Source organism: Citrus sinensis, chromosome 9, assembly GCF_022201045.2.
Source record: "Citrus sinensis cultivar Valencia sweet orange chromosome 9, DVS_A1.0, whole genome shotgun sequence".
NCBI classification, from domain to species: domain Eukaryota; kingdom Viridiplantae; phylum Streptophyta; class Magnoliopsida; order Sapindales; family Rutaceae; genus Citrus; species Citrus sinensis.
The window spans coordinates 19,285,683-19,303,725 of NC_068564.1; the positions used below are offsets into that span (position 1 = coordinate 19,285,683).

An 18,043-nucleotide genomic window follows, 5' to 3' on the forward strand; every position below is an offset into this window, starting at 1 on the left:
TACTAGTGAAATATTTTTTTTATGTCTTCGCCTGTGGACGTAACCTACAAGCTGAACCACGTAATTTCTAGTGTCCTCTGTGATTCTATTGTCTCATTATTTTTCAATTTCACTTTAATTGCATGTCTGCTTCACCAATCAATTTTTCAATAGTAATATCAGAGCTATTGGTTGTATTTTTAGAGTTGGGTACTGTTTAAGTAAACGACACTAATCACGTATACGGTGCTGTTGGTGTGTGGATTCTAATGCTATGGGTATCAATGTGCAAGTGTACACAACAAGTAATTAAAAATTGAGTATTCAAAATCGTCTCCATAGGGATTGATGTTATCGAATTTGCTACAGCAATTCTGACAGTGCAATTTAGATTAAATTAAAATAAAATAATTAATAAAACTAATAAATTGACTAAATTAAAAATGCAACAAAGGAAATCTTAAATCAAATATGAAGATGCAATCAATAAGAAATGAGTAGTTGAATGATTAAATTCAATTAATGGTTTTGACTATTTTTCTAATTAAGAACCTGTTGCTACAACATTTACTACAACGCTAGGCAGAATCCCTCATTCATCCTCAACTGTCGCATTTTGGATATCTGATATCTATATGCAACTTAACAGTGATCAATTATTATGCTAACATTAGATATAGTATTATGTGTTCTAGCCTTGAAATTTAAGCTTCCCGATCACCTACAATTATACATACAATCTAAGCACACAATTTATTCTAAAACAATGCCATTTATTAAAAATAAACTAAAATGGATATTCATGCAAAATATAACTAAAATGCAATAAAAGCATGTCATTTATTCTCTAAATAATCTTGATTTAAGTCTCAAAGTATCATGATAACTTTCATTTCATAGAGTTATCAGCTATTCACGAGAAACAGTAAGAGCGATCTAAGAATTTTATGGCGCAAAACAGGGAATAGTGGTGTGAGTGGAGTAATCATGTGGTTTTGTACATGTCTAAGAAAATTATGTCACAAAGGCAATAAGAGCCTAAGGAGTTTGGGTTTTAAGTAGGACCGTTGTGACCTCTCCAGTCTTTCCTGGGAACTTTCCTTATGTGTATTTTCACGCATACTCACAACTATTCAAGGTGGTAAATTTGCTTGTGTGCGGTATTTATCAAAAAAATAGTGGTAAAGTATGAAATTGAGAAGTTCAACGGGAACAATTTCTCATTGCAGAAAATAAAGATGAAGGCTATATTGAGGAAAAATAATTGCTTAACAGCAATTGAAGAAAGGCCCATAGAGATAATTGATGATGACAAATGGAATGAGATGGACGGTAATGCCATTGCTGATCTACACTTGGCACTTGCAAATGGGGTGTTATCCAGTGCGGTGGAGAAAAAGACAATAAAGAAAATATGAGATAGTCTCACAAGAATGTACCAGGTCAAATCACTACACAATAAGATCTTCTAGAAGATGAGACTTTACACTCTTTGAATGACAGAAACCACATCGGCGACCGATTAGATCAACACTCTGAAAACTCTATTTTTACAACTTACGGGTTATAAAATAGTGGAAAATGAACATGCAGAACTTCTACTTCAAAGTCTACCAGATTCGTATGATCAACTCATCATCAATCTAATGACCAACAACCAAGCTGAAAGTCTGGTCTTTGACGATGTTGTAACCTCTATATTAAATAAAAAGAGCAAACAGAAAAATAAGAAAGATAGACAAGCAAGTTTGCAGCAAGCAGAAGCATTATTGGTGACAAGAGGAAGGTCGACGAAATGTGGCCCCAGTGGGAGTTACAACCATGGTTGATCAAAGTCAAGAAGTAAGAAGAATTACAAATACTACAACTGTGGCAAGAAAGGGCATGTCAAGAAAGAGTCTTGGAGTAACCAGAAGAGAAAAGAGGGTAAAGATCCAAAGTCATCAAATGCTCAGGGGTGTGTAGTAAATACCTCAGACAATGAGAAAATTCTCTACAGCAAGGCAACAACTATTACAGAAGGCAAAAAACAGTTATTTAATGTATGGCTTATAGACTTAAAAGCTACTTGGCACATGACCCCTCGGAGAGAATGGTTCTATAAATATGAACCTATCTCAAGAGGATCTGTATACATGGGTGATGATCATGCCTTGGAGATCGTTGGTATAGGTATTGTCAAAATAAAAATATTTGTTGGTATAATTCGTACAATTAAGGAGGTACGACATGTTAAAGGCCTGAAGAAGAAGCTGTTGTTTTTAAGACAAATAGATAGTCTTGGCTACAAAACTTATGTAGAAAATGAAATCATAAAGATAGTCAAATGTGAGCTTGTATTAATGAAGGCAAAAAAGATCGGTGCTAATCTATTCATGCTTAAAGGAAAAACGCTACAGAAAGCTGATGTGTGTGTCGATGTGGCATCAAATCTCTAAATGGTCTCAAACAAGTGCCAAGGTATTTGAGACCATATAGAGATAATAAACACCAGTAAGAGTTTAATAAACATCTCGGCGGTTGTTTGAGACTATAGAGAGATTTGTTCAACCTGCAAACCAAGTCCTCTTTGCCTGTTTTATCAAAACTTTCTGGTTGGAGTATATAAATCTCTTCTTCAAGTTTTCCATAAAGAAATACAGTTTTCATATCTAACTGTTCTAGATGTATGTCAAATGTAGCATACATCGCCAAGACCACTCTGACATATCGTAAGTCGAACCACTAAGGAAAATATCTCGTTGAAGTCAATACTTTCTTTCTGAGCATATCTTTTGACCACCAATCTTGCACAATACTGCTCCACTTGATTATCGCCATCACGTTCGATCTTATAGACCCATTTGTTTTCGATGATTTTTCTTTCGTGTGGTAGTAGTACAAGTTCCCATGTCTTGTTCTTGTATAGAACTTTAATTTCTTCTTGCATTGCTGGCATCTACAAAGCAACATCTGAGCTGTTTAAAGCTTCATGAGAAGTTTATGGCTCTTCATCTTCTGTTATAAGACATTATGCAACATTGATCTCCAGAATATGCTCTAAGTGCCACGCTGGCTGTCATCTCTCAAGAGTTGATTGACGAACTTTTAAGGCCTTGGACTTGACTGGTTTTTGTTCCTCATGCTCTGGTACTGTTTTAGAAGAATCTGAATCTTCTTTTCCTGAATTATTTTTCACATACACCGGTACAGTTTCTAACTTTTCTTTTAAAGTGCTATCGTCTATATTTTTCCTTTACAGTTGATCTTATACAAAGATAACATCCATGCTGATAACGATCTTGTGGGCAGTGGGGTCCCACAAATGATATCTTTTTACTCTATCAGCATACCCCAAGAAGATACACCTCCTGCATTGTGGATCCAGCTTTGATGGGCATTGTAAATCACGTACAAAAGACATCCAAATGCATGTATATGAGAGTAATCAACTGACTTTCCAGTCCACAACTCTATCAGAGTCTTCAACTTAATTGTTATAGATGGCGACCGATTTACTATATAACAAGCATTTTTTGCTGCTTCTGCCCAGAATAAATTGGGTAGACCAATCGTCCTTAACATACCTCTTATTCTTTCTGTAAAAGTTTTGATCATTTGCTTAGCCATTTCATTTTTTTGAAGAGTATATGCGACTGTGAATTGTCTATGAATACCTTCTTACTTATTGAAAGTAAAAAAACTCGCCATCTGTATACTCTCTACTTCTATCTGTCCTCAAGCACTTTATTCTCTTTCCAGATTCAAGTTCTACCCGTGCTTTGTACTATTTGAATATTGGAAACACATCTGCCTTTTTCTTGATTGGATACACCCAACATCTCCTAGAATAATCATTAATAGAACTCACTATGTACTTTACACCTCCCATGGATATGTCTGTTGATTCCCAAACATTAGAATGAAGCAAGTCTAGAATGCATTTACTTCTAGCAACAGATCTGTTAAACTTCAATCTATGCTGCTTACTTGTAACATAATGCTCGCAAAATAGTAAGTTTACTGATTTGAGCCCAGGAAGCAATATTCGCTCAGAGATAATTTTCAAACCTTGCTCTGACATGTGGCTAAGTTTGAGGTGCCACAACATCGCTGATTCTTCTCTATTAGACGTAACCCACATATCAGCTTCTTGTAGTGTTTCTCCTTTAAGCACAAACAGATTAGCACTGATTTTTTCTGTCTTCATCAGTACAAGAGAGCCTTTGATTATCTTCATAATCCCATTTGCAACATGAGTTTTGCACCCAAGATTATCTATTTGTCCTAAATACAATAGATTCTTCTTTAGACCTTTGAAATGTTGTACCTCCTCAATTGTGCAAACTGTACCATCAAACATTTTTATTTTAACAGCACCAATACTAGTAATCTCCAAGGCATGATCATCCCCCATGTATACAGATCCTCCTGAGATAGGTTCATATTTGTAGAATCATTCTCTCCGAGAGGTCATGTGCCAAGTAGCTCTTGCGTCTATAAGCCAGACGTTAAATAGTCATTTTCTGCCTTCTGAAAATGTTGTTGCCTCGCTGTAGAGAATTTCACCATCATCTGAGGTACTTGCTACACACCTCTAAGCATTTGATGACTCATGATCTTTACCCTCTCTTCTCTTCTGATTATTCCAACACTCTTTCTTAACGTGCCCTTTATTGCTACAATTGTAACATTTAACATTCTTCTTACTTCTTGACTTTGATCTACCATGGTTGTCACTCCTACTAGGGCCACGTTCCATTGATCTCCCTCTTGTTATTGATAGCACTTCTGCTTGCTGCGAACTTGCTTGTGTATCTTCCTTATTTTTCCGCCTGCTTTCGTCATTTAACATGGAGGTTGCAACATCGTTGAAAACTAGATTGTCCACTGGGTTGTTATTTGTCAGATTGATGATAAGTTGATCATACGAATCTGGTAAACTTTAAAGTAGAAGCTCCACACGTTCATTTTCCTCTATTTTATAACCCAACATTGTGAATTGTGAAAATAAAGTCTTCAAGGTGTTGATGTGGTTGGTCATCAATGTAGATTCTGCTATTCGAAGTGTATAGAGTCTCCTCTTTAAGAAGATTTTGTTTTGCAGTGACTTGGCCTAGTACAATTTTGTGAGAGTATACCATAGTTCCTTAGTTGTCTTTTTCTCCGCCACACTAGATAACACTCCATCTGCAAGTGCTAAGTATAGATCAGTAATTGTGTTGCCGTCCATCTCATTCCACTTGTCACCATCAGTCATCTCTAAGGGCTTTTCTCCAATTGTTGCCAAGTAATTATTTTTACTAGTGATGTGAAGTATACAAGTATTGCATTATTTTGTCTCACTACCCAAAAACTCAATACGCCCAATACTCTCACTCACTAGACTCACAAGAATTTTATATTTTTAAGTTCTCTAAATAACTCAAGCTCTCTGCTTTCTCTCTCACAAATTTTGGATTGCTTCTCTCATATCTTAGATGTAGAAACCTAAATGGGGAGCTTCCTTTAAATAGCCAAAATTGGCTATTATTTTAATATTTTTTTTATTCTTCTCGTGGCTTCTTCAAAGCCGTGTTCCATCCTTTTTTTTTCCTTCCATTTTGGCGTGCCAACCACCATTTGTCAAGATCAACTTCTGCATCATCTTCTTCATTCTTCTTTCTTCTTTTCTTCCTTGGCGGCACCATTCCCATCAACATTTGCCGCTTCAACTCTTCTAGATGTGGCTTCTAGATGTTGCAACCACTTATTTTGACACCTCTAAGTGTTTTTCAAAATTAATTATTTCATGCTCAAGTTTCAAAACTCATCAAAATTCTCCAGTCAGTAATGTAAACTATCAACTTTTTTTTCCCTTTTTTTTTGAATCAATTGCTCGCTCCTCCCATAGAGAGGCCTTTCTTTTTCTATTTTAGCCCAAGAAATATTTTAGTGATTGATAATAAAATTGAGACCTAATAAGAGTTTGACATTTTTTTTCATATGTTCTCTCTTCAGTATCACCATCACCCTCACTGCCTATCTTCATCACCGTCGCCTATCTTCATCACCGTCGCCGCCACCACCACCTATTGTCATCAACATCAATCTATCACCACAACACATCATGGGTTTTGTTTCAGGCTTTTGTAAAATTTTGTGAATAAGTTGTTGGTTTTGTAATTGTTGATTCTATTGATTTTGATTTTATTTGATGATCCAAGATTTTGACAAACTCAATTTTTGGATTTATTTTATGAGTTAATATTTAATTCAGATTTTAAATCATTTCAAGGAAGTGATGGAGATGTGAGAGAAAAACAAAATAAAAAATTTATGTTTAATTATTAAGGATACTTTTGAAAAGAAATAGAATTAACGAAAAAATGAGGCTAGTCATAATTTGGGTTGGAAAATTTGCTCGTGCCTATGGTCGGTATAGACCTATTGAGATTAAAGATCAGTTGGTGCGTTTGGCAGGGATGTAGATTGAAAATTTGTTGCTGCAATCAATCATTACAATTCCAATTCTTAGTCAATCCTCTTCACAATTATATTATATTATATTATTATATACTAATAAATTTTTACTGATTACCGTGTCGTTCCAAGGTTTTGTGTTTTGGAACTGATCTATAATGGTTTCATTGTCAATACAAGAATATATAATATTTTCATGCATATAACTAAAAAGAAACGGAGGAAGATAACAAGGAAAAAAAATAGAAAAACTTATTCTTTTTATAGTTTCAGTTTTTTTAATTATTATCTTGTTTTTGTTAAATTTCTTGTCTTTATTTATGTATGGTTAATTCATGTTTATAGAATCAAAATGACTAATAAATTTATTTTTTTAAAAAAAAATTGAAACTCTTCAAAATTATCTAAATAATTTTAATAATTTTAATATTGAACTGAGGCACTATCACAAATTCAAACCAGTTATGAACTAATGTCCTACCTGGTCCTACACTGGCTCTGCAGTGCATGGAAGCTGTTATGATTTTATCAAAGTGAATATTATGACTAAATAGTATTGTAGTTGCTTTGATACGGAAGGTCTATTTTTCTATTTACTAAATGGACATAATCTATCGAGAGGCAAATGCCCTGTAAACAAGTTGGCCAGCCATGGTCCTAAAATTTCAGAGAGCAATTTTCCCATTAATTTTGATCACAAAATTAATTCTGTGTATGTCGTCGGATGATCTTTTAAGCTCTTTTGGAAAGACATATACAAATCTTTGTGGAAAAAGAGAAAATTAAGATTTTTTTACTTTATGAGCAGCCGAGCTATTTCTCACACTTCTCAGTCAACCATGGCTGAACTTCTTTTCTTCCTTGTCTTTCCAATCTTGTTTGTCGCCATATAAAAACTATTCTGTACAATATCGACATAAAAATTTTACGTCCCATTAATTATCGACTAACATGAATTCACCGGCAAGATCTTAAAAATGAAAAAAATAAAGAAAATTTGAAAGGAGAAATAATGGGCAGAAAAGAATTTATTGGATAGAAAAAGTTGAAATATGGAAGAACTAAATGCGCAGAAAAGAATTTATTGGATAGAAAAAGTTGAAATATGGAAAACAGGGCTGTTAAAAGGAAAAGTTTAATAGTTATTATAATATTTGGAAAACTCAATTTTAACCACTCATGCTTACTTTGGCCGGATGTTATTAGATTCTTAAATGCCAATGATACACAAAAAGAGAGAAAATAAGAAGAGGATACAAAATCTGTACGTGTGATGCGTTGCTAGACATTAAAAATATAAAATTGTTATCTTTAAAATACAATTTATAAGGAGTAATATTCTAGGATATAACGCTGTAAATTAATAAGGCCTCAATTGACGGATGATTAACCAACAAATAAATGAACCTATTATCTTTTCCTAGCAGCAAGTCCACTTTAGAGGTGTTAAGACGCATTGACTTGTTGACGTCGCGTTGATTCTAAGTTTCTAACTCGTTTGCTCTTGTGTGTAGTTATTATAAATTTGGCTTTCCGTCCGTTTCTTTGTACATCATTCTTAGATGTTTATTTCTACCTGCCTTGTCCATCTAATCTTTAATAATTCTTGTTGTTCTCATCTTTACTTGTTCTGTACTGTTTCTACAATTATCAAGTCTCAGCTGATTTCCATTACGGGTTGGTGTCACCAAAGTTGAAAAATAATTCAGTAATTTTCTCACTCGTTTTTCTGATTCTATTTCCTATTTTAGATTTTCCACTCATTGTTTCTTGCGATTCTACGGAAGAAGCCCATGCTCTTTTCAAATGGAAAACCAGCCTTCAAAATCAAAATGGTTCTCTCCTGCCTTCATGAACTCTTAATAATCCCACCAAAATAAGCCCATGTGCTTGGTTTGGGATTCATTGCAACCAAAATAAGCCCATGCTCTTTTCAAATGGAAAACCCGCCTTCAAAATCAAAATGGTTCTCTCCTGCCTTCATGAACTCTTAATAATCCCACCAAAATAAGCCTATGTGCTTGGTTTGGAAGAGTCAATAGTATTAACCTTACAAGTGCAGGTTTAAAAGGTACGCTTCATGATTTCTCGTTCTCATTGTGTCCTCATCTTGCGTACCTTAGGATTAATCAATTCTTTAGAATCATCCCTCCTCAAATTGGTAACCTTTCTATGCTCAAGTTCCTTGGTTTATCCTTTAATCAGTTTTATGGAAGAATACCATAAAAAATTGGCCACCTAACTCATCTTAAGTTGCTTTCCTTTTCCAAGAATCAACTAAGTGGCTTGATTCCTCATGAAATAGGTAGATTAAGTTCTTTTAATGGACTTAGTTTATACTCAAACTTTTTGAAAGGTTCAATCCCTCCCTCTTTGGGTAACTTGACCAGCTTAAGCTACATTGGTATTAGTAACAATTTACTTTCTGGTTCAATTCCAAATGAAGTGGAAAGCTTGAAATCTCTTTCCGATCTACGATTGTACAACAATACACTCAAAGGTTCAATCCCTTCTTCTTTGGGTAACTTAACCAACTTGGTGAACTTGCATCTACATATAAATGCCCTTTCTGGTTTAATTCCAGATGAAATAAGAAACTTGGAATTTCTTTCCGATCTAATCTACAAGTATCCTACAATACACTTAGTGGCACAATTCTTTTTTCTTTGGGTAACTTGACTAACTTAGTTACCTTATATATTGGATAAATGCACTTTCTGATTTGATTCCTAATGAAATAGGAAACTTGAAATCTCTTTCAGATCTACGATTGGACTACAATACACTTAGCGGCTCAATTCCTTATTCTTTTGGTAACTTGACCAAGTTGGTGACCTTGTATCTAGATACGAATGCCCTTTCTGGTTCAATTCCGGATGAAATAAGAAACTTGAAATCTCTTTTTAATCTTCAATTGGACAATAATACACTCAGTGGCTCAATTCCTCTTTCTTTGGGTAACTTGACAAACTTGACTACCTTATATTTCTCGATGAATGCACTTTCTGGTTCAATTCCAAATGAAATAACAAACTTAAGATCTCTTTCCGATCTACAATTGTCAGAGAATACACTCAATGGCTCAATTCCTCTCGCTTTGGGTAATTTAACTAAGTTGGTTGTCTTATATTTGAGCATTAATAAACTCAGCGGCTCAATCTCTCTTTCTTATGCTAGCTTGACCAGCTTGACTAACTTATATCTTTATGAAAATTCACTTTGTGATTCAATTCAAAAGGAAATAGGAGACATGAAGTCTCTTTCTATTCTAGATTTAAGCTCAAATAAACTCAATGGCTCAATTCTTCTTTCCTTGGCTAACTTAACCAACTCATTAAAAGTTCTTTATCTTTCTTCTAATCATATTGTTGGTGAGATTCCACTAGGACATGGCAAGTTTAGTTCTCTGATCCAACTAATTTTGACCAATAATGAACTTTCTGGACAATTATCTCCAGAACTTGGATCTCTTATTCAACTTGAGTACTGATAACTTTATGAAATGAGAGTTATTATAGCAATTCCAGACGTAAATCAAGCTCACTTAGAGAGTAAATGATGTGTTTTTATTGCATTTTTGTTACGTTTTGCATAAACATTCATTTTAGTTTAGTCTTAATAAGTTTTGCTTGATTTAAAGTAATTTGTGCTCAAATCATGTGCATAATTATAGGTTTCCAAAAGCCTATAATTCATGAAAGGGATGCTGAGGCAATACGCTTGGAAAAAGAAGGAAGAATATGGCCACAAAAGAAGTGAAACAAAATCTGGAGCAGTGTTGTGCTGTAGTCGTTGCTAGAGCAAGCATTGCTGTAGCAATCCTGGAACAGCGATAGAGAAAACTTAGTGTAGGATATCTACAGAATTGCGATCTGCAATTTCCTAATCTGACTCATATGCGCCCTACGCTTTTGTTTGCCCTAGTTTTCAGTTATAAAAAGGGGGCACGCATCACATAAAACGGCGGCAAGGAATTTAACATAAGAGAATTTGAGAGGAAAAATAGGGAAGAATCATAATTCAAAGGAAACGAGTCTGCACTATTGAAGAATTCAGCAGAATCACTTGGATTCAATTTGTTATCTTCTCTTACTTGTTCCCTTCCTTACTCTTTAACTGAACCGATGTATTTCATGATCAATATTTTTCTGTTTGTTTCTCTTTTTCAAAGTATGAACTAAATTCATTTGTAATTGAGTGACGAACAATCTTAATGGGTTTTTGACTGTTCTTATAAGTTGCTGCATGATTGCTATAAAATTTTACTTTAATAGCTCGTATTATAATCATTATTTCGATTGATCATCCATTTAATGGTTCAAGTTAAGAGAGAGCCGCAAAAGGGCATGTCTTAATGGATATTATTAGAGTAATACTTGATCTTAATTTAAGTTTCCTGAATTAAGTTTTCTTGAATTCAAAAGGGCCATACTTGACTGAGGATTTGTGAATAACTAGACGTAAGAATTCACCTTGTAGGGTAGAGAGAGTGGATGTTCATAATATCATACTTTAGGTAGAATAGCAACTGGTCATTGTTATGATACTTAAGGGTATGAGAAGTCCAACAAGCAACAGTGAGGATGCTAATTAATTATGCCCAGTGTTGTAGGAATTGATGTAGCAACTGGTGTTAATTCGATAGAAAATAATCAACCCATAAAGAGAGTTTGATCACTCACCTACCTTATTCTCATTAGATTTTTTTAGACAATTTGTCTAATCTACTTCTTTACTGCATTTACTTGTTTATTGTTTTACCATTATTAATTTTAGTAGCAATCAACTTCGACTAGGTTTCTTTTAAAATAAAAATAATCTGCACTATCGCAATTGCTGTAGCATTTCTAGTAACATTAGTCCATGTGAAGATGATCTTGAATATTCATCACTTTATTACTTGTTGTGTACACTTGCACATTGACATCAATAGCAATTGAGTAAAAATCAACCAACAAGTTTTTGGCGCCGTTGTCGGGGACTGATTGTTTATTTTCGAAGTGTGAAGTCAATCTTAACAGTGCCAACTTGATCTAATTTATTCTATTTATTGACAGATCAACACTTGCATGCGCAAAAACATATCTGTTGTATTTCAATTTGATCCTGAAATTGAAAGGACTGTAAGGAGATTGCGAAGAGAACAAAGAAATTCAAAAACTATTTCAGACATGGATAATCTACAGGATGTGGGAAACTTAGATCCTCATAGGCCACTACAACCTGACAACATTCAAGAGAGGCAAAACGAGCATGTTAATCAGAGACAGCCAGGCAACAACAATATCATTTACAAGGCAGATGATAGAGATAGGGCTATCAGAGATTATGTTGTGTTAACTCCTCAAGTTGTACATCCTGGAATAGTCAGACCTGAAGTGGAAGCTGCAAACTTTGAACTTAAACCAGTGATGTTTCAAATGTTGCAAACAGTGGGTCAATTAAATGGACTACCAACTGAAGATCCTCACTTCCATCTTAAATTGTTTTTGGAAGTGAGTGATGCTTTTAAAATTCCTGGAGCAACACAGGATGCTTTAAGACTAAGGCTTTTTCCTTATTCCTTAAGAGATCGAGCTAGAGCATGGTTGAACTCATTACCCTCTGATTCCATAATTACATGGAATGACTTAGCTGATAAATTCTTAATGAAATATTTTTCACCAACCAAGAATGCAAAATTGCAGAATAAGATCACTTCTTTTTATCAACTTGAAGATGAGAGTTTGTATGAGGCTTGAGAGAGATTTAAAGAGTTGCTAACAATGTGTCCTCATCATGGAATTCCATATTGCATACAGTTGGAAACCTTCTACAATGAGTTGAATCCCAGTACGAGATTGATGGTTGATGCTTCAGCAAATGGATCACTATTATTTAAATCTTATACTGAAGCCTATGAAATTTTAGAGAGAATTGCCAACAATAATTATCAGTGGCCATAAACGAGATAAACAGCAGCAAAAGGAGCAGCGAGAGTACATAATATAGATGCAATTACAGCATTATCAGCACAAGTAACTTCATTGACTAACATAATGAAATGACTTCTACTCCAGCAGCAGTAAAGCAAGTTGCTGAACTATCTTGCATGTATTATGGTGAAGAGCATGTATTTGACAACTGTCCTGGAAATCCAACATCAATAAACTATGTGGGTAATTTCAACCGACAGTCTTAAAACAACCCATACTCAAATACTTATAAATCTAGATGGAAGCAACACCCAAATTTCTCATGGAGCAATCAAAATCGAAATACTCTAGCATTGAGTGGACAGAACAGAATTATTCAACCACCTGGTTTTCATCAACAGAATCAAGGGCAAAAACACACCAGCCATGATCCACTTACTTAATTGGAAATATTGATTAAGGAATACATTGCAAAGAACGAAGCAATCGTGCAAAGTCAAGTTGTATCTCTGAGAAACCTGGAAAACCAAATGAGTCAGTTTGCCACAACAATGAGTAGCAGATCTCAGGGAAGCTTGCCCAACAACACAGAAGATCCAAGAAGAGAGAGAAAGGAACACTGCAAGGTAATCAACTTAAGGTCTGGAAAGAATGTTGATATCCTTGTTGATGTGACTAAAAAAATGTTGGAACTTAATTCCTCACAAGAACCACCTCAAGATGAGAGCATGTTATAGCAACCCAGCCATCAAGATACTGGCATTAGCGGTCAAGCTGTAGCAACTTTGGAAGGGAATCAACCAATAGACGCTGAAGAAGAAATTGCAACACCAATGGTAACAACTTACAATAAATAAAATGAGCAGAGATTGGTACCACTTGAGGCTACCCAGTAATTTAGGCATCCGCCTCATTTCCCGCAGAGATTCCAGAAAAAATACAAGACAAGCAGTTTAGTAAATTCTTAGAAGTGCTGAAGCAATTACACATCAACATACCTTTTGTGGAAGCATTAGAGCAAATGGCTAATTATGTGAAATTTCTAAAAGACATCTTGGCAAGAAAAAGAAAGTTAGGAGAATTTGAAAATGTTGCTTTAACACAGGAAAGCAGTCATATGCTCCAAAGTAAGATCCCTCAAAAATTGAAGGATCCAAGAAGCTCCACAATACCATGTTCCATCGGAACTAGGTACAATGGCAAATCACTTTGTGATTTGGGAGCTAGTATTAATCTTATGCCATTATCTGTATTTAAGCAGTTGGGAGTAGGAAAATGCAGGCTAACAACAGCCACTCTGCAATTAACTGACAGATCACATGCATATCCTGAAGGAAAAATTGAGGATGTACTGGTGAAGGTTGACAAATTTATCTTTCCAGTAGACGTCATTATATTAGACTTTGAGGCTGATAAAGAGGTACCCATTATACTTGGAAGACCTTTCATAGCAACCGGGAAGACTCTGATAGATGTGTAAAAAGGAGAGCTAACAATGAAGATGAATAACTAACAAGTCACATTCAATGTATTAAAGGCCATGAAGAACCCTAATGTGGCAAAAGATTGCAATTTTTCGAGTGTTGTGGATTTTGTTGTAGCAGACAGAGTCGATAGATGTTGCAGTAATGAGGTCATCAGAGTTTCCATTTTAGAGAGCTTTGAAGAAGAAGATATTGCAGCAAACCAGATAGATTGAATGGGAGGAAGGCAATCTAACAGATATAGCAGATTTGTTGAACATCTAAATCTTTCAGACAGAGAAGTAAAGAAAACTTTACCATCTATTGAATCACCTTCTACTCTTTAATTAAAATTTTTGCCCTCACATTTGAAGTATGCTTATCTTAGTCAAAATAACACACTCTCTGTAATCATTTCATCTACTTTGGATACAGGTCAAGAACAGAGCCTGGTAAATGTGCTTGGGAAATACAGAAAAGCAATTGGATGGACTATGGCAGACATTAAAGAGATCGGCCCATCCATATGCATGCATAAAATTCTTTTAAAAGATTGCTACAGCAACTCAGTAGAGCAACAGAGAAGGTTAAACTCTATTATGAAGGAAGTTGTAAAGAAAGAAATCATCAAATGATTGGATGTTGGGATCATATACCCGATATCAGACAGTTCATGGGTGAGCCCAGTTCAATGTGTTCCAAAGAAGGGAGGAATAACAGTGATAGCAAATGAGAAGAACGAGCTTATTCCTACAAGAACAGTGACTGGATGAAGGGTATGCATGAATTACATGAAGCCTAACAAAGCCACTCGGAAGGATCACTTCCCACTTCCATTCATAAATCAAATGTTAGACATACTTGCTAGAAAACAATACTATTGTTTCTGATATGGGTATTCAGGTTACAACCAAATTGCTATAGCCCTAGAGAACCAGGAAAAGATTACATTTACCTGTCCTTATGGAACTTTTGCCTTCAGATGGATGCCCTTTAGTTTGTGCAATGTTCCAGTAACGTTTCAGAGATGTTTGATGTTAATTTTTTTAGATATGGTGGAGCAAACATTAGAAGTCTTTATGGATGATTTCTCAGTCTTTGGAGAGATATATACTGATTGTTTACACAACTTGAAAGAAGTTCTTAAAAGATGTGAGATGACTAACTTAGTACTCAATTGGGAAAAATGCCACTTCATGGTGCAAGAAGGCATAGTGTTGGGTCATAAGGTGTCCAAGAATGGCATAGAGGTAGATAAAGCAAAGATAGAAGTGATAGATAAATTGCCATCTCCCACTTTAATCAAGGGGAGTAGAATTTTTTTGGGTTATGCTGGATTTTACAGAAGATCCATAAAAGACTTTTCCAAAGTAGCTAAACCACTATACTTACTGCTAGAACATGACAAGCCTTTTCATTTTGATAAAGACTATTTTCAAGCCTTTGGAGAATTAAAGAAAGCTTTGATCACTGCACTAGTGTTTATATCACCATATTGGACTCTACCATTTGAATTGATGTGTGATGCCAGTGACCATTATATTGGGACAATGTTGGGGCAGAGGAATGATAAGATTTTCCACTCTATATATTATGCCAGCAAAACTCTTACCCAACCTCAGATTAATTACACCATTTTAGAGAAAGAGTTGCTAGCAGTAGTATTTACTTTTGATAAGTTTAGGCTTACTTGGTGGGTACTAAAGTGACAGTGTACACAAATCATGCAGCCATCAAGTACCTAATCTCAAAGAAAGATACTAAACCGAGATTAATAAGATGGATCTTATTGCTTCAGGAGTTTGATTTGGAAATTAAAGATAGAAAGGGGACTGAAGATCAAATAGTAGACCATTTGTCTAGGCTAGAAGCAAACACAAGCACATTGACAAAAAAAGACATCATTGAAACATTTCCTGATGAACAACTGCTAGTAATACAGCAGACACAGATGCTGCAGCAATCAGGATCACCATGGTATGCAGATTTTTCTAACTACTTAGTAAGTGGATTTCTATAACCTAAATTGAAGTTTCAGTAGAAAAAGAAATTTCTTCATGATGTTAGAAGTTACTAGTGGGATGAGCCACATTTGTATAAGTTATGCTCAGATCAAGTAATACGAAGACATGCTTCAGAGAAAGAAATTCCTCATATACTAGAATACTATCATGCTGCAGCATATGAAAGACATTTTGGTGGTCATAGAACAATTGCTAAGGTTTTGCAATCAAGTTATTACTGGCCTTCTATTTTTAAAGATACTTATGAGTTTGCTAAATGTTGTGACAGGTGTCAAAGGACAGGAAACATAACTCAAAGATATGAAATGCCATTGATGAACATTCTGGAAGTGGAAATTTTTTATGTATGGGGAATAAACTTCATGGGTCCCTTTCCACCATCCTTTGGGAATTTATATATCCTGATTGTTGTGGATTATGTCTCCAAATGGGTAGAAGCTGCAACATCACCTATCAACGATGCTAAAGCAGTAGTGAACTTCCTTCAGAAAAGCATCTTTTCCAAGTTTGGCACTCCACAAGCAATTATTAGTGATGAGGGTACTCATTTTTGCAACAAAGTATTTGCTGCATCTATGGTAAAATATGGAGTTATGCATAAAGTAGCAACATCATATCACCCACAATCCAATGGCAAGACATAAGTGTCTAATAGAGAGATTTAGAAGATTTTAGAAAAAGTAGTGAACCCATCAAGAAAGGATTGGTCATTGCGCCTACATGACTCCCTATGGGCTTACAGAACATACAAGACACCATTAGGCATGTCTCCTTATCGAATTGTGTATGTAAAAGCTTGCCACTTGCCACTCGAGCTAGAGTACAAAGCATACTGGACACTAAAGCAATTAAACTGGGATATACATTATGCAGCAGAGCAAAGGAAACTTTAACTATGTGAGCTTGATGAATTACGGCTATTCTCATATGAAAATGCAAGAATCTATAAAGAGAGAACAAAACACTGGCATGACAAACATATCCAACACAGAAAATTAAGCCCTGGTCAACTAGTGTTGCTCTATAATACGAGGTTAAGAATATTTTCAAGAAAACTGAAATCTCGATGGTCTGGACCCTCAAAACTGCTCAGAATTTACCCTTATGGGGCTGTTGATCTCTCAGATGAAAAGATAGGCCAAGAATTCAAAGTCAATGGGCACAGAATTAAGCATTACATGCATTCAGCTACAGATTGTTCAAAGGAGGTCTTACTCCTTAAAGAACTAGGTTTATAAGCACTCAAGTAAGGTCAGGCTGACGGACCTTAAAACAAGCACTCAATAGAAGGCAACGCATTGCGGAGGCAGTCATTTCAAATGAGATGAATCCTCCTTGGTTCTGTTAAATACTTTCCATTTTACTTTATTTATTTTATTTTATTATTATTATTATTTACTGTTATTTATTTTTATTTCCCTTATTTAGGATTGTTTAATTTTTATTTTCTTTTATATTGTTTTTTTTAAAGGGAAGAAATGTGTGTGACAGATGGATTCAATACTAACAATTGGAGCTGTAATGTTAACATATTGCAGAGGCAAGCTACGTGTTAGCAGCTATTTGATGAGAGTTTGTAACCATTGCTAGAGCATACAATTGGGTGTTGCAGCAATCAATATTACTGTTACAGTAACTTCATCACAGAGCCTTCCACTTTACCGTTGGAGAAAATATAGGACAGATGGTTGGATGGATTTGGATAGAAATTGAAGAAGAATATCTCTTAATTTAATGCATTAATTTCTCTTACCTATTTTTATGGGATATGTTTAATAAATTTAAAAATTCTTCCCTAATTTATCTCTTTTACTGGATTTGTTTTCATTTAATCCCACCTATATAAAGGAGTCACTGTGCATATTGACCTCTAACACTATTTACTTTCCCCTTCGCAGTTAAGACTCTAGTCCTCCATAACCTTTTCTTCTCGTTTTACTCTTGGGCATATTACCATCGAATTCTTACTGCTATAGCAATGCCAAGGTACAAAAGGACAGCCACGCAAAAGAAAAGGGTGCATCTTGGGCTAATGAAGAAGGGTGTGTGATTAATATGATAGATTTGACACCCATTGTTAAGGTGGGGGTGAAATTTTTAAGCTTCTAGACCAACCATGCAGAAAGTGTCTCAATTGTTAAAGATTTAGTCCGGCATAGGAATTGTTTATTTTTCTTTCCAAGTAATAGTCAATCCCATATTTTTCATTTCCCAACTTTTG

The 18,043-nt window shown here is 35.1% G+C and overlaps 1 non-coding gene across 1 annotated transcript; it reads right to left on the bottom strand.

Annotated features, from left to right (window-relative positions):
- Positions 1-12,099: 12,099 nt before the first annotated feature.
- Positions 12,100-12,205, bottom strand: LOC112495683 (small nucleolar RNA R71). The gene has a single exon (XR_003062012.2). It is a non-coding gene; the product is annotated as a small nucleolar RNA R71 (small nucleolar RNA).
- Positions 12,206-18,043: the final 5,838 nt, after the last annotated feature.